At 47.1% G+C, this 27,199-nt stretch overlaps 1 protein-coding gene across 1 annotated transcript in view; it reads left to right on the forward strand.

The window, feature by feature from the left end:
• TMTC3 (transmembrane O-mannosyltransferase targeting cadherins 3) overlaps positions 1 to 27,199 on the forward strand; it is a 1,032,559-nt gene that overhangs the window by 13,896 nt on the left and 991,464 nt on the right. The gene's annotated exons all lie outside the window — the stretch shown is intronic.

Here is a 27,199-nt window from a genome sequence, read left to right on the forward strand (position 1 = left end):
CAGCGGGAATGACCCCCCCTCCTCTTGTGTCTCAAGCACAACTGTCCATTCGGGATCAAGAGAATTACTCCCTTCCCCTGCTATTGCTTGGCACAATTCTTTGTTACTGGTTTTAGCTTCATGTATACTTTGCCACTCTGTTTTGTTGTTAGCAAAGTCCCACATTTTGTTGGGACCCAAGCCCTGCTCTGTTGGTCAGTGGTTCTCTCTTTCCCACTGTGGTGAGGAATATCTCCTCTTATGTTCTTAGTATCTGTTTTCTGGTCCCAGGCCCTGCTCTGGTGGTCAGTTGGTCAGTGGGCCACTGACACGAGGAAGAGGATGCTGAAGGCACGACTGACAATGGCTATGCCCAATAGTTGGTCCACTCCCACTTGGCCTAAGGACGGCTGTTCCCTCATTCCCTCTGGGTCTCCCGTACCTCCCCTTACCTTCTCCGGGGCTTCGGCACATCACCAGGGCTTTCTGGGTCCGGGGTTGGCTGAGTCGACTCTTCTGACTTCTCTCCTTGTCAGGATCTGCAGCGTGGTATCTCCCCTCATGGTTCAACTTACTTCCCTTTCTCGGCCGTGTGCTCTGTCTGCGTCAGCAGACCCTGCAGAGAACTCCACAGCTGCTGGCTGGCATTGTACAGCGTCTTCCTCCTGCTGGTCCGTGTGCAGGATTTGAATCTCCTGCATGGGAGATCTGCTAACCTGCTTCCTCTCATGATTGTACTCAACTCTCTGTCCTGCTTGACATATTTGATAGTCCTTTGTCTCTATACTTTGTATCCAGTTCTCCCATGCAGGTTGTAAAAGTCCTTGGTTTCTGTTAACAACTTAATCCTCCTGTCTCCTCGGGGCCATCTTGTATCAGTGTTTGCACAGTCAATGACCTTCATCTCTACTGTGCTCTTTCTCATTCTAGTACGTTGGGCTTTATCCCCTATGTCACAACAATACATATGTTTGCTTTCAAGGTAGTGGTTCTGAACATTAACATTAGGGAGGGCTATTGAGTGTCGGGGGAGTGACAACATTGAATGGGTAATACGCCAGGTGATCATCCTTGTCCCCAGCGGGAGGGTCCTTCACAATGAGGTCCTTCCGCATCAAACTACCTCTAGTGGGACTTTTGGGTATCCATCACCCACCCCTAGCCTCATGGAAAAGGGCTCCCCCTTGGGGATAAGTAACAACACCTTGTGAATCCACACACATGTTGTCTCTGGGTATTTTCAAAGCTTGGTCAAATTCCCTGTTCATTTTTCTGGCTGAGTGACCTTCTTGCAGAAAGGATGTGCAGAGTATGCCCAAGTTGGCTGTTCCTTGTTTTCCTGTTGGAGCATATGCGTGGTATCAGATGGCCTGGCGTTTTGTGTTGCTTGGGTGGAAACATGCTCTCTGCAGGTGGGTTTCTGTCAGTGGGTTTCTTGTATGCAGTTGTTCCTAGATGGCCGTTTCTGCCAACCAAGATGGTTGTATCCAAGAAGTGTATGCTCTTCTTGGAGTATTCCATGGTGAACTTAATGCATCGGTGGAATCATTTAGTGATTTATAGAATTGTTTAAGATAGTCTTCACCTTTTGTCCAAATTAAGAAGAAGTCATCAATGTAGCGCAAGTATGTTAGTGGTTTCTGGGATTGTTGTTGACAGAACTCATGTTCGAGATGTGCCATGAAAAGTTTTGCATACTGAGGTGCCATTTTTTTGTTCCCATGGGCGTTTCGGTTGAAGTGTCTTCCATTTAAGCATAAATTGTTGTGCGTGAGTATGAATCCCATGAGATCCGCGATAGCTGTGGTTCGGGTGTCTATCTTGGTGTTCACTTTTTGTAGGAATTTCTTGCATGTTGTGATTCCATCTTCATGTGAAATGTTGGAATAAAGTGTTGTGACATCCAGTGGGGCCAGAAGTGCATTCGGTGGTACATAGTCTATGGGTTCATTACAAGTATGGCAGTGTGGGGAAAAAGTAGTGGTAATTCCGTTACTGCCACTTTTCCTGCACCACCAAACTATAAGTTTGGTGGTACGGTAGCCGAATTCAAGAGTATTACCGTTTGCTGCCGAGATACCAGTGAACCCATAATGAGGCCCAATCTCTTGAAGCTTTCTGAGGAAGTGTTGTGCACTGTGCAGTGCTTTCGGGGGATTTAGGATGGATTCAATAGATCCAGATATGGCTTCAGTTAAAGTTGCTCCTAAATGAGACCTTGATGGAATTGGTTGGAAGAATTTAAAATCTAATAAATCAATGGCTAGTGAGGAAGACTTTACCAGAAGTCTAAGAGCTACCGACGATGGCAATTTGTCACAGCTTCCCCCACACCCACCCTTCAGAGAGCAAATTTACATAATCAACCCGCCCTGGAGACCACCATCCAAATTGCCCAGGACCGCTCGGAGGCTTTCATGTTTTTTAGACAACACTTTGGGAATCTTCCCAAACTGTTAAGCGACTTCGATTTAGTACTCCAACTAAGTTAGTGCATAGTCTGGGATGCCCAAGGGAAGCCCTTATTTATATATTTTTATGACAAGTTCATAGATCTGGATGATAAACCCTTGTATAACACCCCTCTCTTTGAATCCCCCTGACCTCACTGAGGCAAGAAGTAGGTTTGTTTTGCAAATTAAAAGATTTATTTTACAAATTAAACGATATATATATATATATCACACTTTTATAAATAAATTAATATTTGATAGCACACTTATGAATATGACAGTGATCAACAATGGATAATATTACACTAGTCCACTTTTTAAATTACTTAGGAGTTGGTAGAGAAAGGATAAGGTAGCTGAGAATACTTTTATGGGTTCAAGGAAATGCAATGATGGAAAAGGAATGCAGCGCAGGAATAAACTGATATGGTTTCAACAGAAGATAATATGATCACTTTTTCTTTTGACAATTCACTCCCCCCATGCAATATAAGGAGATGGAAGGAGAGCACACAATTTTCAGGAATACAATCAAATGCAATACCAATTCAGTCCCCCCCTCTCCCCCTAGCAAGCTTAGAGCAACAGGGATGATTTTAAAACACAGGCAAAAATACTTAAATGTGATTTGCAAAGAAGTGAAAATATGCTAACAATTATTTTAATTCCCTATAGGAGATTCAGGGTAGGTGATAGCTACTTAAGATTGGTTCAGGTCTACAGTATCAGTGATTCATGAGGGATTATCAGGTTGAAAACGGATTTCAGCAGTTGCCGGCAAAAGACAGCGATTTTGACAGGTGGAGAAATTTGATTCAAATTGCAATTCACGGCACTTTTTCCGAGTGCGTGGAGCGCAATTACAGATAAACTATCAGGAGTAGATCCTAGCTTTAAAATGAAAGTTAAATCTCGTTCCTAGCACATGCGGTTCAAAAGATATGGACGATTTTGTTGAGGTAGATTTTCAGAAATTAAATAATGATTCAGAATGGCACTTGACACGTTCACAGGTTTGAAATCACAGAATGGACACATGTTTTCTATGCAGTTCTAAATAGGTGGAAATGGTTTGAATTAGATTATTTTAAACTAAGAGATGACTATGCACAGTTCTGTGGGTACTCGCACTATAAATTTGAAATAGGCCGTCAAGATCTGGTCATGTTTGGGCTTCACTCGCCACGGGACGGTCTCTGGTACCGGTTCTGCTCACAGCGATCTGGTCTGGGTCTCTGGTTTTGGCAAGTTCTGGCACTGCACAGCGGTCTGGTCTGGGTCTGGTCTTCTATCGGCACTGCGCGGCGGTCTGGATACAGCTCTGCTTTCTGGGGTCTGGCACAGGGATCTAGGCCAGAATCAAACAGCTCGCCTGGCTGCTGAATAGTTTGGTTAGGTTGCTGGATTCTGAGGCCTCTGAAGGATTCAGCTTGTGGACTAGGCCTCTCTGCTACAAGTTCTGAAGTCTGGATTCTAAGTTCTGGTTCTGGAGTCTTCTGGCAAAGCGCTTCGCAAGAAATCAGTTTGAAGTGAGAAGTGAATGTCCCTACCTGGGTTTCAGTGGTCCTTTTTATATCTTTTGAAAGTGGGTGGGAAGGCTGACTTTCTATGCCCAACCCTCTGAAGATCCCGATAGGTTAGCAGATTTTCTGTGCTCTCACTGGAGAACAGAGTTGCGAGTCATCCGGTGTCAGTTTTATGGCATACAGAAAGAACACTCCCCTTGTCACTTTGCACACAAATCTATTTTTGATCCAAATGCGTATTTATCTATGTACAATATTTCTAATATCATATGTCCAGTTAACATATTAACTGTAGCACCAAACCATCCGATCCCTGTCTTTGTAAGATGTTGTGTCCACTTCTGATAGAATTCTGCCCTTTTCATCCAGAAAACAACCTCTAAACATTTCCAGAATTTACACAAATGTGTGCAAGGAATATGGGCCTCAGATGATGAAGTGTCTGATTTTTAACATACTGTCATGATGCCTACCCCCGGGCATCCGGATCAAGCCCATCAGCCCCGGGAGCAGGCATCCAGACATTTACAAAAACCCCAGCAGCCCCAGCTAGGGGCTGTCTGGGTTCAGTCCTGGTGCCGTAGGCACCAGGCTCATAGACATTACTTACCTCATGCAGACCATGCTGCAAATAGATCCAAGCCAACGTGAGGCCTGGATGGGACTATTTTACTACAGGGACTATTTTTTACTCAGGTGTCGTCCTGGGGAACCTCTTTCCTGGGACTACTTTGGAGGCTATTTAAACCACGCCCGAACAGCAGCACATGCTTCGTGTTATTCTGCATCCAGCAGTGCGACTCTCACCGTGCCTGCAGCCAGCATCCAGTCTTCTGCCACGCCCGCCTCGAATCCGGTGCTCCTAGAACAAAGAGGAAGAAAAGGACAAGGTTAGAAAACAAACTTATTTCAAATTCCTCACCTGATTCCGGATCCATTTCATCTCCCGACCTGGAAGTACATCAGTCCTGTACGTGTTGCTTCGCCAGCTCCAGCACGGTGCCATACTCGCCAGTTCTCACAGCATCTTTCGATCGGCACTGTCTCCATCATTTCTTCGCCGTACTCCGGCACCTAGGGGCACAAGAATAACAAGGTGAGCCAAGGGAATCAACAAATACCTCTTACCACCATAGACTTACCTGATTTACCACCGGCGGTATTATTCTCCATATCTTCAAATGCCGCATCTGTAGAGGGGGAGAAAAACAACACGTTAACGCATGTAATAGTTACCGGACAGCGTTGGGTAACAGACTCTTACCTGAACGCCAGCAGCAGCTATGAGACCTTCTTCTCACAAACTCAGTTGCAATTTAAGGAAGGAAGGGGACAAGAGTGAACATCGGGCACATTGAACTCTTTGAACTTGATAACTTACAAATCCCGCCTGGGACTTCATGGTCAATGCTTACCGGAACTCTCCCAACGCCTTCAAACCAGTGAAGTAACTATCTACGTGCCCCTGCAAGACACGCAGGATGGAGAGATCATCTTTTACAACCATAAGGTGAGGTTACTAAGGGGATATCGGAGGTGATTAGTGGGGGAGAGCGAGAGGGAGGCCATCACTAAAACCCACTGGTGGCTAATCCCTGTCTCCACTTGCAGGAAAATACTTCTTCAGGTCCAGCAGACAAGACTAGGCGGGCCAGTCCAGACAGTCATCTCTGCACTACGCATCACGTTGACAGAGACCGCAGCTGTCCGGGTCCGATCGACACCCCTGTGGGGTCCAGGTGAGCGTAACACATATAGACACTTGGATTAACACCCTATTTTTCGCTACTACTCCCCAGAACATACCACAGAGTCCTAACACCTCTTAAAATGTGCACAGAAAAATCACAGAAATAATGATATTATTTACATAATTTTGACACTTCCGTACTATGAATTATCCATCTTTTTAAAATTATGATCTGGCCCAGATGGGTGTGGTTTAGGTTCCAAAGCACATGGGGGAATTTCTGTCTGTCCCCGCCTCCAAGCTCAGCTGGCTCACAGAGGCAGCACCCCTCCCATTTCCTTCCAAGAGGAAGCCAATTACGACCCCCTGATTTAGCATTTGCTTACGCCAAGGAAAGTTCATTGTTCTGTTTCCTGCAGTCTCAGGTACTCCTCCCGTGATTCAATCAGAGAGGTGTGATCTCCTATTGGTGGGGGCAGCAGAATGCAGCCAGGCCTGTGAATGCAGTTGCTGGGCAAGTTTCAACTCCTGTCGGGGGTAGTTGCCGGGCAGAATTCAATCTCCAAGCCAGGCTTCAGCTAAATGTCACTTTTGTTCCAGTTTTCTTCATTCAAATCAAACTTAACATTTTTACACATGCAGCTAGAGCGCTGATTCTAAGTTCAAAACTATGACATTTAAACAGTTGCAACCTATGTGACACTCAAAAGTAGGTCACTCGTTTATTTTAAACATTTCGATTTTAGTGGCTTTAAGTCCAATTTCACTTAAGCTCCTGACATCCACAGCTCAGCCAGTTTTGTCATGAACATTATTTTAGGCTCTTCATCTTTCCAGATTTTGTATGCACACAAGACTTCATTCTGCCAGATGTCTGCTGGTTTTCAGTAAGATTTCTGAATATCTTGCAATGTTTGAAATGGGCATTTTGAGCTTTCATTCAGAGAAACAAAGGTGATTTCAAAGCGCTTTTTAAGCTAACAGGCACTGCTGTTTTTCCTTTGGCACCACGTTTCACTCATGGCGCTTCTGGCCCATCACGCTCACACTGGTGGGTGGCAGGTCAGGCGACCATTTTGGTGTGCACAAAACTGTGTGGTTTTCCTGGATTCTGGCGCAAATGTTGGCTTTTCAGCCATCTTGGATTTTCTAAGCCCACAGCACCAAATGTTGTAGCATAATAATTCAAACGTGGGTCAAGACACCTGACAAAACACAGAAGAGATCCCAGACCCCCTGTTGGGGGATTTCACCCTCCTTTATCCCAAAAAATAAGGACTGGCGAGTCTGGAGATAAACCCCCCCTGCCCCCTTCCCGAAATCCCATTGCTTAACCAAAGAACCTGTTAGTAATTTGAAGTCTATTCCCGTCCCCCATCCCCCATCCCTCATCCCCCCCCACCCCGTCCCAACCTCTTTCTCATGTGGTGAGAAAGGGCATTTCGCTCGTACATGTTCCAAGAACTGACCCGAAGAACCCATGGAAATGGGCTGGGTAGTGGTAGAGGAATATAAAACATGGGAAGGTACCCGGGATGAGGATCCTGAACAGGCCTTGCAAAATCCTCTATAATTGGTGAGGGATGCCAAAGACCGCGACAACATCTCGGCCTGCCTCTCATTGATCCAGTCATGGATGTCCAGTGCTTATTTGAGCTCAACCCCTCCAAGACTGAATTTATACTGTTCACCAACAACACTGATCTCCCGGGCATCCACACATGTCTCTTTGCTATGCACTTCGAGGGCTTTACATCGTAGCCGGCCAACTGCATCGAGTTCCTCGGGTTTGACATCGACATACCCCTCTCCTCCAAACCGCCCATAGCAAGGAACACGTAAATAGCTTGGTACCAACTTTCTCTCCGACGGAACATCAAGCCCCTCATCCCAGAAAACCACTTCAGATCTGTTGTCCAAGCCTTGGTCATCTCCCATCTGGATGGTGGCAATGACCTTTTGGAAGGTCTTCCTGTGACTATCCTTGCTCCCCTGAGACGTGTCCTGCATGACTCATCAAAGGACTCTGCAAAATCAGCCACATCACCTGACCCTTATTGAACTGCACTGGCTCACGCTGCAAGCCCAGATCATCTTCAAATCCTACTGCATCATCTACAAGGCTGTCATCTTTATGTCCACAAGCTACTTACCTGAGAAACGTGGTTTCTCCAGAGGCCTACGATCCACCAGACGTAAGGACCTGTGCAAAATTGAACTCCTCTGGTGCAGGGAGGAAAAATCCAGAATAGACTCCTTCTCTGTCTATGCCCCAAGACTCTGGAACCTCCTCCCATCAACATCCGACTTGCCCCCCTCTGTTCTATGGTTCAGGAAGGAGCTTGGACCCTCCTTTTCAAGGAATGGTGCCTTCCTAACCCCTAGTTCCATACACCAAACCCCACCATACTTGAGACTGGGTGATCTGATCTCCACTGTTTGCTCGCCTGGTTACTTGTAGATCCATTGCTGTCAATTGCTCTCCCTCCACTGTCGTTCGATCCAAACTGCCTTGTTACTCTGCCCCCGAATCTTGTTCTTCCCCTTATGATTGTAAAGCACTCTGTTGCTTCAATAATCTAGGGCAGCGCTTAATAAATACCCTAATAACGAACTAGTGTGGTAAAAGTGAAAACGCCTGGCATGATTGTCAGGTTATTAAGGTTATTTTTTCTGTGCCATGCCATGCTAGACTTTGGTACAGGTTGATGATGCCTTTTAGGTCGGCCATCAAGGTTTAGCAATATGTAGCCATCTAGTGAGAAAATGTAGCTTGAGCTTCTTATGCAGGCAGGGTTCATTAGACTGCACGAAAGGCAGAGGTAAATGTGCGTCAAACTGGGTAGGTAGGGTGAGAAGAGCCAGATGTCTAGGCTTCTGTAGGCAGTCGCAGTCTGGCACCCTTCTGTTATGTTATGTTGCTAAGCTTTGACTGTTACCGTGGGTCAAGGGATAAACATGTCAGGTTGCAAACTACTAGCCAGGCACACAGTTATTCACCCCATGCATTCACCACATGTAAACAGTACACCATTTCTTAATCGGCTAAAGTTAATTATCTCTTGCCAGTGACTAGTGCAAATCTCAAGGCCTGAAAGCTGTGTTTGTAGCGCTTTATGCCACAGTAAATCCATCTTGCAGGATTCAGAAGCAGGGAGGAATCTTTAGGCCACGTGCTAACAATGTGAACACAAGTGTGCTCAAAGATGAGCATCGAATTACCTCTCAGCAAGCCAAATTGAAGAAAAATGGGTGTGAAACAGAAATTAATGTGCTCCAAAACTGACTTGCATGCAAGACAAACAGTGATCTTGGCAGCTTGTACACATGGAATCCATTTTAATAGCAACAGCCGAGTAGTTGTATGTCAGAATTGTGAATTTGATTTTTGTGTCACTCCATGAAAAATTAGCACAATTTTTGCTATCTTACTCTTATTTATGTTTTATAAAGTTTTTGTCCTGGTACGTATCACTACGATGGAAGTTTTGGAGCACCTAATGTTGACCTTTGTAAAAAATCTTTAAGGATTTGAGCACATCTTTGGTTCAGTAATGGCCAAGCATTTAAAAGCATTTCACAGTGTGAGCCTGAGCATGTTGAAACCATGCACAAGATAATAGAGCAACAGGCTTCTACGTACTCCTTCAGTTGTTATGGCCCTTTTCCTAACCTGAGTGACTCTCCCGAGTGCAACCTGCCATCTAATGCAGGGTGGAAAATTATGATTCAAAGAGTAGGAGCTAAAACCAGCTCCTGTGTGTCATGCATCACCCAGTTAGGCAGGAGAGACCTCTTGGGTACCAGGAGCGAGTACACAGCGCACTGATAACATAACTTCTACAGGAAAGGCACATGTTTTGCCCATTATGTTTAAATGTGTAATAAATGTGTCCCAATTGTTTATTAACATTCACAAATACTCAAATTAATGACACATATGCATGGTTGTATGACAATAGTTGGCCTTGGGAGCCAAAAGTAGCTCCTGGTACCTGATTGTTTTCTTTCTAACCAGGCTCTTCTAGGCTAGAAGTAGGAGCTAAATGGCTCCCAGCAATTTTGAACCCTGTGTTGACTGCTTCAAAGTGCTTGAAATTATAAATTGTGAAATGACATACCATAATATCTGATCACTCAATTGTTTCCACCACCATCTCCTTTCCACCCTCTGACCTTTCCTCGCCACTTGCTTCACCTATTACTAAAAGGAAATGTAAACCTTCTGCCATTCCCTCACCCCTTCTCTTAGACCTACAGTTCTCACTCTCCTCCTTCACACACGATACCTCTTCCACCAACACTGCCTTCTCCAGATTCCAATCCCTATTATATGACTCATTCTCTTCTCACTTCCCACTGCTTGCATTCACCCCTACGTCTCTGCATCCTCAACCATCGTCACCCCATTCATATGCTCTCTCCGCACAGACATGCATCGGCTGCTGCGCAAATGGAGGCGTACCCACTCACATGAGTACCTGCAACTCTACCTCTCTACCTTGAACCTTCTCAAGTCTACTCTTTGATAGAGCGAAAAGGGAACCCTCATTGACTCTCACTCCAAAACATCCTCACCGGCTTAAGGGGACCATAAACTCACTCCCCACTCCTCCTAAGTTTAGGACTCCAATCCACTCTCACAGTTAATGTCCTAGCTGAATAATTCGCTGCAGAAATTACCAACATTAGAGACTCTCTCCTGACCTTCTTCACGCTCCCTCCTCCTACATTTTACACACCGCCCACTCTATCATCATCATCCTCTGCCTCCATCTCCCACTTTAGTCATTGATGAAGCACTATCTTTATTCATGAAGGCTAACACCTCTGGTGCCATATTAGACCCTCTTGCTCCTCAGCTAGTCAAGCCTGTTGCCCCTATCGTGGCCTAGCTGAACTTGTCAACCTGTCCTTCAACTCTGCTTGCTTTTCCTCTGTTTTCGAAACTGTCATGGCCATACCTCTCCTAAAAAAAAGCAAGGCGCTGACCCGAACCTACCGGCTAACTTTCACCCTGTCTCCCTCCTTCCGCACTACTGTAAATTGCTGGAAAGGGTTGTGTTTAACCATCTTATCAATTTCTTAGACATCCACAACCTTTGCGATCCCCTACAATTAAATTTCCGCTCCTGTCACTCCATGGAAACTGCTCTCATGAATGTGTCCAACTTCATTGCCTCTGCTAAGCACTCAAACCTATACTTTATCCTAATTCTCCTTGACCTGTCTGCTGCCTTTGACACCGTCGATCACTCTGTTCTCCTTAATACTCTTCTTTTTTTTTTCTTGGGATTCACGATTAAACCCTTGCCTGGATTGAATCCTACCTTGCACCTCGACACTTGTCTGTCTCCTGGAGCAACAACACCTCTCAACTCCTCTGTTGGTGTTCCACAAGGCTCTGTCTTGGGTCTGCTTCTCTTTACACTCTACACTTCTGCTCTTGGGGCACTAATCTCCTCCTTGTACCAACTCTTCGCGGACGACACGCAAATCTTCTTCTCTTTTCCTGACTCTCCTCTGATCTCTCTATCAAAATGCCCAACTGTCTCTCTGCTATTCAATGATGGATGGCTTTGCACTCTGTCATCTACCGAAACAGAGGTACTCTTCTTCCCTGCCAAAAGCTTTCTCAAATCTCTTCCTCTGCCTATCCAGTCCCCACCAGACTCTTCCCCTACTTTTCTTCAGCTAGAAACCTCAGCGTCCTCTATGACCCTTCTCGCACCTTCTCTACTTTCATCTCCAAAATTGGAACAGCAGCTCGCCTCTACCTCCTAATTATTTATTTGGAAATGTTTATTGGTGAGGTTGTTGCAACAGCATTGCTCAAGTTACACTTTAACAGTAAAGGAACAACTCACCGTAATTATTTGTTAGCATCTTCAACATTAACAACTCAAACAGAGTAACAAACCTATACATTTACAACATAACCAGGGCTTGCATGAAGAAGTTGTTGGTCAGAAAATAGGATAATACATTGTGTGCCAAGTGCCTATTATATGCCTTCCGGTAGCCATAGTTATAGGGGGTCCAAGGTCAAAGACTTCAGTACATTTTTACAAGTATAAGCAGGTGTGGAGCAAAGATGCACTCAAGGTGGGTTGTCATGCGAGGGATAAAACATGGATGCAGTGAGTGCTTTCCAGGCCTCAAAAGTGGGGGGTAGGTCAGCGGTGTGCATCTGTATCGCTCCAAGCCACGCTTTCGTTTCAGCCTCACACCAGATTCCAAAGTCTGTAAGCCACTTATCATATTGCGGGCAATTTTTTTGAATTTCCATGACCTAGCTATTCATCTTTTGGTTAGTATGCATGCCTGGTCCATAAATGTAATGACATGAATGTGTTTGCTCAGTCTAGGTATATGCCCAGTAGGCATTCAAGTGGGTCCCAGTGGTACCTAGTAATTTAAACATTCACACATGCAGTTTGATAGATCGGCGTCTTTCCAGTTACACCAGTAGCAAGGCGAAGGCACATTCAAATTAAACTTAGCCACCCTACTAGAGGTCATGTATGTGTGATGGATCACATTGATCTGAAGTAGTCTAAATCTAGTATTCTGGGACACATTCTTGGTGAAGCTCAACGCTAATTCCCAATGTTTTTCAGAGATCTCTGAAAACAAACTTCGACCTCCCATCATGCTTTTAATTTAGTACAATTAACTCTAGTTCCTTCTAGTAAGTGCTTATACAGTCTATACACATGTCTCCATGCATCATCCAAAGCATACATCGGCTCTAAAAGTGTTTCTTCGTGGGGTTCTTCTGCCCATTCAGTTCATCTACCTTTAGCCACCCTCATATACCACAAGAGTGTCCTTGGGAAGGCCCTTTCATTGCATCAGGCTATCTAAGTCCCTGAATGTCCCACTTTCATACATATCACCCCAGGTGACAATACCCAACCTCTCCCAGTTTCAGGTAACGATGAGCACATTTGCACATATGGTTGCCGCGATCAGGACATTGGGTAAATAAGGGTGCTGTAAGCGGAGCAGTCCAAACACTCTGGACCAACTCTGCCTGGCCAACTTCACTAACATGGGCAGAGGGCCTGTACTGCCTGCCAGGAGCCATACAATCTTGAGCCAGGCATGTTTTATCAATGACTGTAGTAGTTCGGTTTCAGACATAAGGTCATCTGACAGCCATTTTGTAACAACTCAGTTGGGCAGCCAAGTAGTTGAGTTCCAATTTGGGTAGCTGTACCCCACCATCCTTGTAGGGTAAAGATAGAACATTTAGTGCCAGCCTACGCCGATTCAGACCCCTTAGGCAGTCTCGCAAAAAATAATACTGAGGGAGTGGAAAAATGCATCCCCTTTGTAATAAGGACATTTATGAAACTTTATAGAAGCTGGGTGTTGAACGATCATCTTAATAATAGAGACTCTACCCTTAAGCGAAGTGGCAGCTGATACCAAAAAGACACAGACTTCCTGACACCCTCAACCACCCTGAGTGTGTTGTATATGGGCATGTCTCTAGGTGAATGCGCGATTCGAATTCCCAGGTACTTAAAGGCGTGTGTCTCACATTTCAGCCCCAGATCAGGTAAGGATGTTTAGTCCACCCGGCATAACCCCGACAGAAGGAAAAGGCAGGATTTCTACCTATTGAAAGAGATCCCGGATAATATTGCGAAATCATCCATTACGTCTAATATAATCAGTAAATTATGTTGCAGTTTGGATAAGTAAAGCAGGATGTCATCAGCGTATATCAATGGAAGATGTGTGGAACCACCAATTTTGATGCCCGCCGCCTCATGTTCTTGTCTTAAGTACACCTCCAGGGGTTCTAGAACATATATATAGAGCAAGGGTGAGACTGGGCATCCCTGACAACATCCTGATCGCACGTCTCTGTGACACCCTTGGAATCACAGGTCAGGCTCTGGCATTGTTAACTCCTTCTCTCCAACTGCCCATCCCTGGTGGAACTCGGAGCCTTTCTCTCAACTTTAGCTCTCTCAACCTGTGGTGTTCCCCAGCGATCTAACCTCTCTCCCTGGTTCTTCAACTTCTATATGGCTTCCCTGGCTCATTTGATTGCCACTTTCACCTCCAACTTCCAGTGTTACACAGATGACATTAAACTATCTTTCAGGCGATCCTCAGCCGCCTCTTCCTCGCTCATATCTGACTATTTGGGGTGCTGCAAACGACCTCTGCCTCAACGCCAGTAAGTCTGAGATTGTTTGCATTGGGACCCCTGCTGCCGCTTTCTCTCTTTCACTCTGGCCGGCCTCCCTTGGTCCTGTGCTGCACCCAACTGCGAGGCACGAAACCTTGGAGTCATTTTTGACTCCTCTCTCTCCTTCTCCTCTCACATATCAGACATCTCTAAAAAGTCTAGCTATCAACAACACCCCTCAGACGTACTCACCATTCCTCACTTTCCCACAGCGGTTCACTGTCTCCAGAGCCCTAGTTCTCTGTAGACTGGACTATTGCAACAGCCTCTTCCTTAACCTTCTTCTGCCCAGCGCCCTTTGCAACTCATCCAGAACAGAACCGCAAGACTTATCCTTGCCCTAAAGCCCAGGCACCACATCTCTCCGGTACTGAAATCTCTTCTCTGGCTCCCTGTGGCTGCAAGGATCAGGTTCAAGAAACCTCTGCATTGTTCACAAGGCTTTCTGGGGCCTAGGACCTACCTACATGCAACACTGTCTACCTAAATACTGTCCCTCACGAGCCCTCTGCTCATCTACCTCCAACCTTCTATGAATCAGCCGGTTCTCCAAGCAGAGATTTGAAGGGAGATCCTTATCCTCAGCAGGTGCCTCCCTCTGGAATACCCTCCTTGCCGCCCTCTGTCTTGAGCCTGGTCTTCTTAAGTTCCGGAAACTCCTCAAGACCTTCCTCTTCTCCTCTTTCTTCTCTCTCCCTCTACCCTGCTAACCCAGTTCTCTGCTCTTTCCCTCTCTCCCTCCTATTTCCTTACTGCTTGCTGACTGGCTGCCTGGTGTACCTCAGAGTCTCTCCGGTCCCTAGCACCCCTGCCAGTACTCTTTCCCACTTGCCCCAGGGCCCTACACCCCACCCACACTAAATAACCCTGAGAGGGTCTCTCTCTCTCTCTCTACACTTAACCCAGTCTCATACAACAGGGTGCACTTAGACTTCCCCTCTCCCTGTGACCATTTGTGCACTTGCACGTTCCGTACGCACCGTGCCTCAAGATCATCTGTCTGTTCTCCCTTGTCTTCACCCCTTGCACTGGCAAAACTGCAGAAATGCTGTCAGGCCTATTTGCTGTATCTCAAACAGTTAAATGTATTCTATGCACGTGTTAAAATGGATTTCTGAACTCTGACCTGGTGGGCAGATGTTCAGAAGGCCAGCCTCGTTTCTTGGAACAGGGTAAGCTTTTGGACAAGCCAGACCAATCAAGGTAGCTATGGCGGCGGTCAAGACTAGGTCTCAGGAGGGGTGAGGGTGTCTGAACGACCTCAATGAGCATCACTCCCAGTCAGGTGTAGATATATTTAAAAATACATATACATTTATTTTAAGGCCTTTGAGTTTCAACACTCAAATCACAGTAATACCATTAAGCCAACACAATCCTATCTAAATACATATATACAAGACCATTGGGGTCTAAAGGGTTAATGCACAAAATGGATCCACAACCTAAAAGGGGAAGGAAACGGGCAGTGCAAATAGTCTTTAGTCCCTTCTGCATCCAACACACTCCTAATTAAGAGGGAGTCCAATCCCGAAGAAGAGGGAGCCTAATGCTCATGTAATGCCAGCACATGCAGTAGTTCAAATGGGAAAAACGGGGTCTCTTCAAGGGTCTGTAGCAACTCAGGAAGGCGGGAGAGGCGATGAAGAATAGGTTCCCACTATTCGAGGAGGGTCTCCACTTGAGAGCAGAGTCGATTCCAAGAGTTGGGAATAGTTTGCTAGTTCGCACTAGCAGTGGAAAGGGGAAGGGCCCCCAGGGGCCACTTGTGGGTAAAAATGGATGGAGGGGCCACCGGTTAGGGTTGAGATTACAGACACAAGGCATGCAGAAGCCCGCGAAAGCTTGGCGTTTCGTGGGACAATGCATGCCCAAATAAGGACGGACCCGGGGTCAGCTCGACCTGGGGAAGGTGAAGGGGCAAGATGGCTAAAGGACAGGACCAACAACCTTGTGGCATGGCCATTTTGGAGCCTGGCCACCTATTAGTGCCAAACGCGGTAATCGCAGTTTACCTGGCAGGAAAGGGTTAAAAATATGCAAAATAAGCTGCCACCAGCCCTGTCCAAGGCACATCTGCACTTCTAAAAAAATCCTTCGAAAATATCTAGGGCCTTTGGAAATGACTAATAGACCCAAGTGCACAGTACTGGAAGGTACATTGGGCACTTGTTACATGTTGCAGAAAAGTTGCAACATTGGAAAGGACTAAGGGAAACAGTCTCCCAGTACTGACTGTCTTAAGGGCATGTCAGTTTCCCCATAAAAAGTGAGCGAAAAGCCCAGAGGAGTGCAGCAAAAGGCTGGGCTCCTCTGGTAAAGTCAGACTATGGCGTTAAACATCAGCAAAAAGTTGGGGGGGGGGGGGGGTACACAACTGGAGGGAAAATTACACATAAATGGGAATCTTTCCTAACGGCACATACTCTGCCTGTGCAGACTATATCGTCTCAGAATTTCAAGGGCTCTGAGCGACTGTGTTGTTTTTTTTTGTTGTTTTTTTTCTTTTTTCCCATCCTCCTTGAGCGCTTTAAAACACTTGCCTGTGTATAGGTGCTTTATAAATAAATACCATACCTGACGTGTTCCCCTTTGTATGTGCCATGTTTCTGATCTTTATCTGCCAGACTTCACTCTGGCCGTCGGGAGGGTATATACATTTTTCACCAAAGCACTTCAGTGCAGCACTCCCAATACACTGAGGCGAAAGCCTTAACGGCATCAATTGATGCCATCACGTAATGCTCAGTGCAGAGGTTTGTTTGTTCTAAGATTTGCTGTAATCGGCAGAGGTGCAGTGTGTTGTTGCGGCCAGGTATGAACCTTGTTTGGTCAGCGTTTATGAGGGATGAAATGAATTTGCGGAGGCGTGAGGGGGGGGGGGCATCACCATTGTAAGTATTTTCACATCATAGTTCGACATGGCCAGGGGCAATGAGAGTCGCACCACTCCGTAGGTTTGCTGGGTTTAGGGATAGGTATCAGTAGCGTTTTGCATATGCTGGCCGGGAGTAGTCCCTCAAAGACCTTCAACAACGTCAGGGTGAAGGTGGATCAATCTGTTTGATAAGTCTGCCAGGAGGCCATTGCTTCCCAGCATTTTACCCATAGAGAGGGAGGCTATAGCCCCCCCACCCCCACATTCTTCTGTGGTAATGGATTGGTCTAGGAAATCCCTCTGGGCAGCAGTGAGCCTTGGGAGTCGAATAAGTGAGAATGTCTGTTTTATCCTCGGAGGGTATCCGAGTATCATGAATATATAGTTGGGTGTAGAAAGTGACAAAGATATCATTAATCACCTACTGGGCCCTCCATGCAATAGCGTGGTCAAGGTTCTGGGTTGCTCACGTTTGCACATCCAGGCTAGTAGTTTCCCAGATTTGTCCCACTCAGTGTGTATCTGAGCTGTACGAGTGGCATAATCAAACTTGGACAACCTCACCCATGACTGTAGGCAGTGAGATTTGGTCTCCGCCAGCTTCCTTTCCACCGGCTGTGCGCTGATATAGGCACTCCGGGTTGGCTATTTCATTTTCAAATATCTTGAAGTCCTCCCGTAGCTTTCTGTGAATGCCCCAGTGCTTCAAATAACTTCACTCCGAATCAACACTTTTTTTTTTTAAAACAACATTTTATTACATTTTACAATTCAATACAGAAATCACAGTAATGCAACAATCACAAGTTATTTCATATTGACATGTTTCCCAAAGTGTTTGTCGATTGCAGGAACTGCTAATGGCTTCATGTCTCTGTGGTTGCCAACTTTGAAACCGTCCAGGCCCCATCAGACGCTAGTTTCTCTGCTCTCAGCTTTTCTTGGGTGTGGTCCATTGTTCAGAAAAGTGGGCTGCACTGGAGCCATCTGGTGAGAGGGGGCCTCCTGGTAAGGTTTGGGAATTTAGCTGCAAAATCAAAAAACGGGTCCCAAGTGGTCAGTGTTCTGTTCAGGGCGCCTGCTCGGATAGCCGCAATTTTCTCGGCTACTGCAATGCCCCAACATTTGAACCACCACAACGCTATCGATGGGCCTCCTTCATCTTTCCATAGTTTGGCCATTGCGATCTTCGCCGCTAGGAGCAGGTGAGTGCATAGGCTGGATATCTGCCCTGACAGTGGGTATGTGCTGTTTCCTGTTTCCCCCAATAGGACAATCCCCGGATCCCAGGGTAAGGAGAGACCAGTGATGTCTTTAATGTGTTTTAGTATTTCTCTCCAATACATTTCCGCCTTCGGACAGTCCCATACCATGTGGAACAGTGATCCCGGTACCAGGCAACCATGCCAACAGTCTCCAGGAGCACCCGGATTGGCCTTCTGAATTTGAACTGGGGTCATATACTATCTGTAGCATAACTTATGTCCCCCTTCTCCATTTGTGACTCATTGAGAGCTTTTGTGCAATCTCGTCCATATTTTCCCCCACTCTTCAACCTCTATTTCTCAGCCTAGATCTTTTTCCCACTCCAGCATGTATCTTTCTTTTTTCCCCAGGTCTGTCCTGTCCAGGAGTTGGTAAATAGTGGAGATCCTACCCCTGCTAGTTGGTGTATTTAAAGAGAGCTCGAGAGCCGTCAGATCTCTGCCGCATTTTTCTCAGATTAGCCTGGTAGACATGCAGTGCCCGATCTGGGCATAATGGAATCTTTCACGTTCCCCTACTCCAAATTTTACTTTACATCTCTCAGATGTGATGGGAGGGTTCACTCTTCTAGGAAATCGCTGGTTTTAACTAACCCGCCCTCTATCCAGGACTGGAACTCTCGCGGGTGCCTACCCGGTGGGAAGTTGGGGTTATTCCAGATGGGGATTAGCGGACCCACAGGTCCACGTACCCCCCATCTCCGGAATGCAGCTTTCCAGCAATGGCATGTGACCTCTGTGGCCGCCAGGGGGCCGCTGTTTGCCTGCGGTTTTATATTTGGCAGGTGTGGGAGGTCTGATAATGGGACAGGACACCAGAATACTTCAATTTGCCTCCATTTTGGGGGGGGGGTCTGATTCTTGTACCCAGGAGAATGCATGCTATAATTGGGCGGCTAGGGTGTATCTAGCTGGGTCTGGGACTCCCAGTCCTCCCTGCGTCTTCCCTCTTAGCATGATATGATTTGTTTATTCATTCTAGGTTTCTTCCCCCGACGAAGTCCAGAATTTTCTTTTGCAGTGCTGTTAGAGCTGGTCCCGGGATATGTATGGGTAATGCTGTACAGTGGTAGAGCCATCTGGGAATTAGGTTCATTTTGATAGCTGTAATTCGCCCAAACCAGGAGATCTCCTGCTGTTTCCACCTTTTAAGGTCAACCTGCAGGCTGTGAATAAGTTGTGGGATGTTGTTAGAATACAACCGCAATGGGTCTCTTGTTAGCTGTACCCCGAGATATTCAATGCCACCTTTAGCCCATGGGATTGACAAAAGGGGAGCTAGCGATTCTTTCTCTTGTGCAGTGAGATTGATATCTAAGGCTGCAGACTTGGACCGGTTCACCTGAAATCCTGACGGGGTGCCAGATTTACCAATTTCTTCCCACAGCGCTCGCAGGGATTTTTCTAATGATGATGCAGTGATTAACACATCATCTGCATATAACGTGATTTTTATATTCATGGTCTCCAAATGGTATCTTTTTTTATATTTTCGTTTTGTCTTATTCTGGCCGCAAATGGTTCCATCAACAGGGCAAATACCAGGGGAGAAAGCGGACAACCCTGCCTAGTACACCTGGATATATGTATGTGTTCTGATCTAGTACCAGTGACTCGTAGCTGTGTTGTGGGCCGTTGATAGTTGGCCATAACCCATGTGACAAAATTGGAGCCAAAGTGTTCGAGGACTGCTCGAATATAACCCCAGTCTACCCGGTCGAAGGCCTTATGTGCATCAAGTGAAATCACGGCCATGCCAACCTTTGTTTTACAAGCACTTTCGATTACATTTATTGTTCTCCTAATATTGTCATGGGTGCTTCTTCCTGGGATGAATCCCGTTTGGTCTCAGTTGATTAAAGCCGGGAGGACCGCGCCCAGTCTTTTAGCCAGTACTTTAGTGAATATCTTGCTGTCGTTGTTCAAGAGAGTTATTGGACGGTAGGAGTCCAGAGATTCGGGGTTCCTCCCATGTTTATGTAATAAGATTGTGATCGACTCATTTGAATCAGTCACGGAACCTGTGGATAGAAATGAGTTAAATGGGATAGTCGGATGTGGAGCTAGAATTCTGGCGTATTTTTTGTAAAAGTTTGCAGAGAGACCATCCGGTCCCGGAGCTGTAGATTTAAGATATTTAATAGATTCGATGATGTCTTCAGCATTAATGGGCTCTTCCAGGCCTTCCAATTGGGCTGTGCTCCGAGGGGGAATGGCCCTCAGGAATTCCGGCAGTCTATCTAGGGACGTGGGCTCGCCAGACATGATTGATTTATGGTGGTTCGTCAGTTCGTTGATTTTCCCTGTGTCGGTGTAGTGTAGCTTCCCATCTTCTCCTCGTATCCTTGCGATATTGTTTCGGCTATGCGTCTTCTTCAGTTTCTGCACTAGAACTTTATTTGCTTTATACCCTTTGCTATAATAGAATTTTTTCGTATATGCCAGAGATTTGGCAGTGCGATCTGCGCAGTGCTATTCTAGTGCCAATCTAGCCTTTCTCAAAGATTTTTCAGCCTTCCTGGTATAACGTGCTTTCAGTTCCGCTTCTCGATTAGACGCTTCTTTTTCGAGCTTAGCCATAGCCATAGCTATACTCGATATTCGTCTTTGCTCGGCTCCTGCACCTATCAAAGCTCCCCTGACTACCGCTTTCATTGCGTCCCAGATGATATTGATAGGGGACGTTTGCGTGGTGTTTTCTGCAAAATAGTTGGTTATTGTATCCTCAATTTCCGACCTGATGGCTTCGTCTAGCAGCAAGGAGTCATTTAATTTCCAGTACCGCCGTGTAGGGTTCTTTTGGCCTGATCTAGCTAAGTTCGCGGAAACTGGCGCGTGATCCGAAATGATGCATGTATGTATTTCTACATTGTTTAGGCATGGGAATAGTGTTCCATACAGCAAAATAAGGTCTATTCTCGAAAAGCCTTTGTGAACGTTGGAGTAGTGTGCGTAATCTCTTGAATTGCTATTAAATAGGCCCCAAACATCTACAGTCTCTGTCTCTCTGAACAGCTCGGCTAGAGAAAGAGCATACGTGATGTCTGCCGCTGTGGAGCGAAGGGTTTTATCTACTTCCGGGTTTGGCGTGGCGTTAAAATCCCCCCCCCCCCCCCCGATGAACAAATGGCCTTCACGAAATGCTAAGATAGTTGGAATAAGGTCTTTGATGCATATGTTTTGGCGTGTGTTGGGGCTATAAATTGTAACAATTGTGATAGGCAGTTCTTCTTCAAAAAAGCCCTTGAGCAGGAGGAAGCGACCCCCTGAGTCTCTTCGTATTGTGATTTTTGAGAGTGGGACTTTGTCGCTTAACAGTATCGCAACCCCTCTTTTTTCGTTCCTGCAGTAGCGAAGTAGGCTGTCTTATATCGCTTAAATCTTATGCAGCGTTCGCATTCCTGTAACAGGTGAGTTTCTTGGAGCAGCACAATATCTCCAGCCAGTTGCTCAAGCCGATGTTCTACTGAACGGCACTTCCTTGGAGAATTCATGCCTTGCACATTCCAGGATAGGATTCGAATCTCACTCAGATCAGCCATAGTCCAGGATTTCCTGTTGCTTATGAATTATGTTTTGTTCCCCCTCCAGGACTGTGGGGTTGATACGCGGAAACTGTGATTGTGGCAAAACAGGACATGTTCTCATATTCTTGTTGCGCACTGTGGCGTTGTTCTGAGGTATGTAGCTTACTGTGAATGATGTCCGAAGCTTTGGATTCATCCTTTTAAGACCCCTATCTACCCCCTCCCCCAACCCCCTCCCAACAAAGAACTGGTAGGAGACCCGTCATCCCACTGCCATCGAGGAACTGGTGGCACCAATGCTCCATCTGTTGGCCAACTGGGCCGCCGAATTCCGGTTTGCTGAAGCGCTGCCATTGTTCTTTCATCGCTCATCTAGATAAGCTTAACTTTCCTCCTTTTGCCATATGTCCATTTACCCCTGTGAGTGGAGAGATCCTGGCGAACAGGGCTGAGGAACACCGGAGCATTCTGCGGGAAGCACTCAGCCCAACTCGCTATTTTTCTTCAAGGGGCCCCGAGGTCTGTGTCATCTGTTAGTTCTTGTCGATTGCCCCCCCCTCCCATGTCGGTCACCGGTTGGGTGTTAGCTACTTCTTTGGATTCAGATTCCTCTTCTGCAATCTTTCGACCCATGAGTTTCTCTGCTTCTTTCATTGTGTGAATTTGCCTCTGGGACCTCTCCCATCTGAATTTTACTGAGGTGGGAAATCCCCATTGGTACGGAATTTTCTTGTCACGTATCCACTCCGTCAGTGGTCGCATCATTTTCTGTTTTTGGAGGGTCAGAATCGCCAAATCCTGATATAAAGACAGTGTCGAGCCCCGGAAGGTGATTTGCTGCAATTGCCTAGCTTCGCGCATTATATCTTCTTTTATTTGAAAGAAATGTATTCTAGCCAGTACATCCGGGGGGAATTTAGATGTTTTCCTGGGGATCGTTCTATGAACCCGATCTAACTCCAGGGGCGAGTTGATGATAAATCGAAATAACTCCGTCACATAGGATTTCAGGTCTGTATCTGCAATGGAGGGGGGAATCCCTCTAATACGGATGTTATTCCTTCGTGAGCGATTTTCCAAGTCCTCTTGTGTTGCTTGAAGGGCGTTGCATCTTGGTTTCGATGGCGGAAATTCTCTCTGTCCTGTTCGCTGTCAAATTTTTGCTCACAGACCTCAGATTCCAATCCGGCGGTTAGTTGTTCCACTTCCCCCATCCTTTTATCTAAGGCGTTGATTTTCTTCGTAACTTCTTCTGTACCCTTTTGGATCTCCCGAGTCAGTGCTGACAACAGGTCCTGAAGGTCGGACTTGGTGGCTGCCTGTGATGATTTGGACCCCGATTCCTCCAAAGCGGAAGCGCCATTCCCAATTGGCTTTGCCGGGTGAGTCGATCTTTTTGGCCCTGTCTGTGGTTGCATTGGCCATAAGGGCGGCAATATCTGCTTGCTTGGCAGACTTCCCACTTTTAGACATGTTGGTATCTGTGAGGCTATATACCTGGTTCCAGCCTAGGTGTCTCTGCTTCTCCTTCGCGTGTCGGAGGGCCCAGTGTCTGGGTCTGTTGTCCTCGGCCTCAGAGTGTTTAATGCCAGTAAGGTTGTCGCCGGTACAGTGACTGGGGGACTCTTGTTCTATAGTGCAGTGCTTAAGCTACCAGTGGCTTGTCCTGGTGCTGAATTCAGGCCCGGATGGGGTCAGCGATCGGGATCATTTAAATGTAGACACCGCTCCCGATGGACCTTATGGTGCTGGGCAGGTCCCCTTCCCCTCCCGACTCCTCACCTCCTTACTTCGGGTCTGATGTGGCGACTAGTTGCTGCAAGTGGCGGAACCCGGGTTGGGGACTTTGCTCCAGGTGGGATTCCCCTTTTCAGATGCCGTTTTCGTGCCTCCGGGCCCCCGGCTACTGCGTTGTACAGGCCCTTTCAGTGTGCGGAGTAAGCGTTCTGCGCGTCAGTTCGGTTGATGGTCCAGGACTGCATCGGAGGGGTTCGGGGAGGCAGAGTCGCGGATCACGTTCCCGGCTCCGGAGCGCCCCACAGTCTCTGCCGGCCTTCCTCTGCCTGGGGGGAGGGGTCCGCGAGTGCTCTGAGGCCACGGGGGACCAGACCAGAGCCCCGTACCACACCGATGTTACGCTCCCTCACCTCTGCCGGCTGAGTGTGGGTGGCACCCAGCTAAGCCCCGGGCGCGGGTCGGCGTCCCGACTTGATGCTTCTCGATCGCGCCTCCTCAGGCCAGGCCGGAGTCCCTCTGCGTCGGGTGCAGGGTGAATTTCTCGAGCCGTGTGGCTGTGTGCATCCTTTCAGTCCGCGACTCCGGATTTCCCGCTCAGCGGATAGACGCGGCACTGGTGAGTGAGAAACCTGCTGCTGATCGATGTGCTTCTAATGAGGATGGAAGTGGCAATTGGCAGCTTCAGTCTGGACTAGCGGCACCCGACCAAATTCATTCTGTCGGCGGCTCTGAGTTGCGGCGGCCATTTTGGGAGCCGGCTGGTTCCTCGTGATCCAAAATGTTAAAAACCTATTCATTTGGCCTCGGATCGGGAACCCACCAGCGCGACAGCCGCAGGGAAGCATCCGACACCTTATATGTCAATTTCAGCCTTTAACTGGGCCGCTGGCCGGTGTAAATTAGTTGCGGAGCATTGGGCCAGTCGGAGCTCTCAGGAAGCCATGCCGTCCGCGCTGGCTCCTAGCCACGCCCCCCGAATCAACACTTTTAAAGTTTACCAGACCGTGCGCCAGCTATCTAGGCTACCTGTTTTCTTTCAGAAAGGTGACTAGGGGTTTGCGTATTTGCTCTCTAAAGAGGTGGCCCTTCAGGGCCTCTCTAGGCATTTACCACATGGGGATATGGCACTTGGGGTTCCCGTTGATCACATGAGCATCGGGGGAGAGTGGTCCGACAACGTGCATCCCATATATTCTGCACCGACAAATTCAGACAATTGACACGTTCCAACACAGACATAATCTATCCTGGTGTGAAGGCTGTGGGGGGGGGGATCGGTAGTATGAGTATCCTCTGACGCCTGGATGCAATTCCATCCAAACTCCCACCAAATCGAATTTGGATATCTCTGTGTTCAGATTGCTGGTGGCAGAGGACGGGCCACCTCAAGGGGGAGATGACTTGTCTAGAATTGTGTCCGAAAAACAATTAAAATCGCCACCCCATATATAGAGGCAGTATGGTTACACAATGATCGGATGTGGCCAGGTATACTGTGGTTCGGGAAATAAGAGTTAACTATGCATATTTCTCTGTGGCCAATATAGCCCCTTAGCATCAAATATCGTCCCTCACTGTCCCTATCTAGGTCCAGTGATTGAAGCGGTATGTCCCTGGCAAACCATATAAAAACCCATATTTAGAAAATGTAGCACCATAACCATTTCCCCACCGCACACCCACGGTTTAGAAAAGCCCCTTGGTCATCAGCCAGCAGGTGGATCACTTGGAGCAGTGCAGTAGATATCTTCTTTCGGTGCAAGTATGACTTGACCCTGTTTCTACGCAAACAGGATCATAGGCCCTGCACATTCCAAGTCAATAATTTGATTTGTGGCATGACCGAGTTATAGTTAACATTGCCACCCTGGTGGCCATGTGGGAATTTACACCAGGCAGCACATTGGGTGTGTTGGACCACACATTCTCTGCATAGATCTCAGTCACACATTCAGAACCAACATATACAGTACAGTTGTAATTATGGTGGGGGGGGCACAGGGTCGTTTCCTCCTTGCGTCAGCCCTCCGTTCACAGTAGCGCAGTGCAAGCAACATACAACAGGGTAAGTATATGAAACATGCAAGAAAAACAAGCTCCTAAATGTGTGGTATAACACAGCCCGACAGAAGTATTCCGTTTCGGCAAACCCGTACCACCAGCACGAGCCTTGGCCATAGTTTTCTAGGTTGTACCAGCAACGCCGATTTGGATTGGGGAAGTTTGAACCACATCCAGCGGGCGACGGAACCAGTTCCCACTGATGTATAACATATCTGTGGCAGTAAGCAGTAGCGGTCATGATGAGTGCATCTCATTACCTATCGAGGCAGGCACAGCTTAACTCAATTCATAAAGTGGAGTTTGGTGTAAGTGATCCAGAGTGTTACTCTAGGTTCCCAAGCTCCGCTCTGTCCGCAGCCGCATTCAGAGGTGGTGTTAGCGCTCCAGATTGGGTCAGGGCACCTACAAGCAGTCGTGATCCAGAGGAGCCGGGGTCGTGACACATTGGCTTTCTGCATCTCCCTTGGTTTCCAAATTATTATGTTCCATCCACATGTTTGCTGCTTCTGGACTTTCAAAGAAAAGTGCCTTACCGTTGTGCAACACATTTTTAATTTTTCTGGATACATGAGCATATACTTAAGCCCCAAACGGCAGAACCACGCCTTGGTTGGCACAAACATATTCCTTTGTTGTTGTAGTACCAAGGGTGTGTAGTCAGGGTAAATGGTGATCACGCAGCTTTCCTTTGTATCCTCCCCCCATCCCTAGAGAATTGGGGGATTATCTCTCGATCTCTGATCCTGGCAATGATTGGCCGGGGGTATGACCCAGGCGGGGTTCGCTTTTGGAGAGAGCAGTGAGCTTGTTCAACTGCAAAGCTCTGTGACCGTTTCCCTGGCCCATCCTCTTGCTGCAGCAGATTTTCAATGTGGGTCGTTGGGTCTTGGCCTTCAATACTCTCCGGCAATCCCAGCACCTGCACATTATTCCTACGAGAGTGCCCCTCAGCGTCCTCCGCCTGTCTTTCCAGTATAGTGTTCCTTGATTCCAGTATTTTCACCATTGAGGCTAGATCACTAGTGGTGGTGGCAGTGTCCTTTAGGAGCTACTCAATCGTTGTCACCCTCTCTCAAAGTGACCGCACATCTTGCCAAAAGTTGCACATACTTTCTCCATATTGTTTTCCAGAGAGGATCTTAAAGCTGCAATGGCAGCCAGTACCTTGTCCTCCTGGGCGGTTGGGGGGTCAGGCTGCAATACTTGAGCTTCTGGTCGTAGTAGGTCTGCCGTTGAGCCCGAGTTTCGATGTTTTCGTTAGCTCCCAAGGATTCCATGATCGTATTTTTGTGTTAAAGATTTGGTAGGTGACGTAGCAGGAGACATGCACTGATGTCAAGTCGTGGCGCAACACACAACACATCAGAAGTCGTGCAGGTAGTGCAGACCCACAGATAGTTGCGAGCCAGCACAAGTGACGTGCGGGCCCAGCGTGGGAGCTGCCGTTAATTTACTTGCAGCTTCAAAGTGTACATGGGGCAAATAAGTTAGCCAAGTCCACAGATCACAGGGTGAGTGGCACGCAACTGCACTGATTATTACAGTTAACAAAGTCTTTGAGTACAGGTCAGTAGCAACTTACCGGCCGAAGAATAGTAGCGATCTCTGATGTTGTACTGCATTCCGCAGGGCCAGGGCTGTATCCTATGTGGGAGTCCTGCAAGCTTGTAGGAGCGATCTGATCCTGCATTTGTGTGGCGCACAGGGTGTGGGCTCAGGAGGGCAGCGTTCTATCACCCGTCAGCCATCTATATCCGACTTACACATTGCTCATTTCCAAGCTGGGTCCGTGCACCACGCTGTTGATCATTGGTTATGTGATGGTAGATGAAATATGTGCTAATGTTTCCTGCATCAAAATATATTTTCGA

The sequence above is a fragment of the Ambystoma mexicanum genome, chromosome 12, assembly GCF_040938575.1.
Source record: "Ambystoma mexicanum isolate Mex_15411 chromosome 12, UKY_AmexF1_1, whole genome shotgun sequence".
Classification (NCBI taxonomy): domain Eukaryota; kingdom Metazoa; phylum Chordata; class Amphibia; order Caudata; family Ambystomatidae; genus Ambystoma; species Ambystoma mexicanum.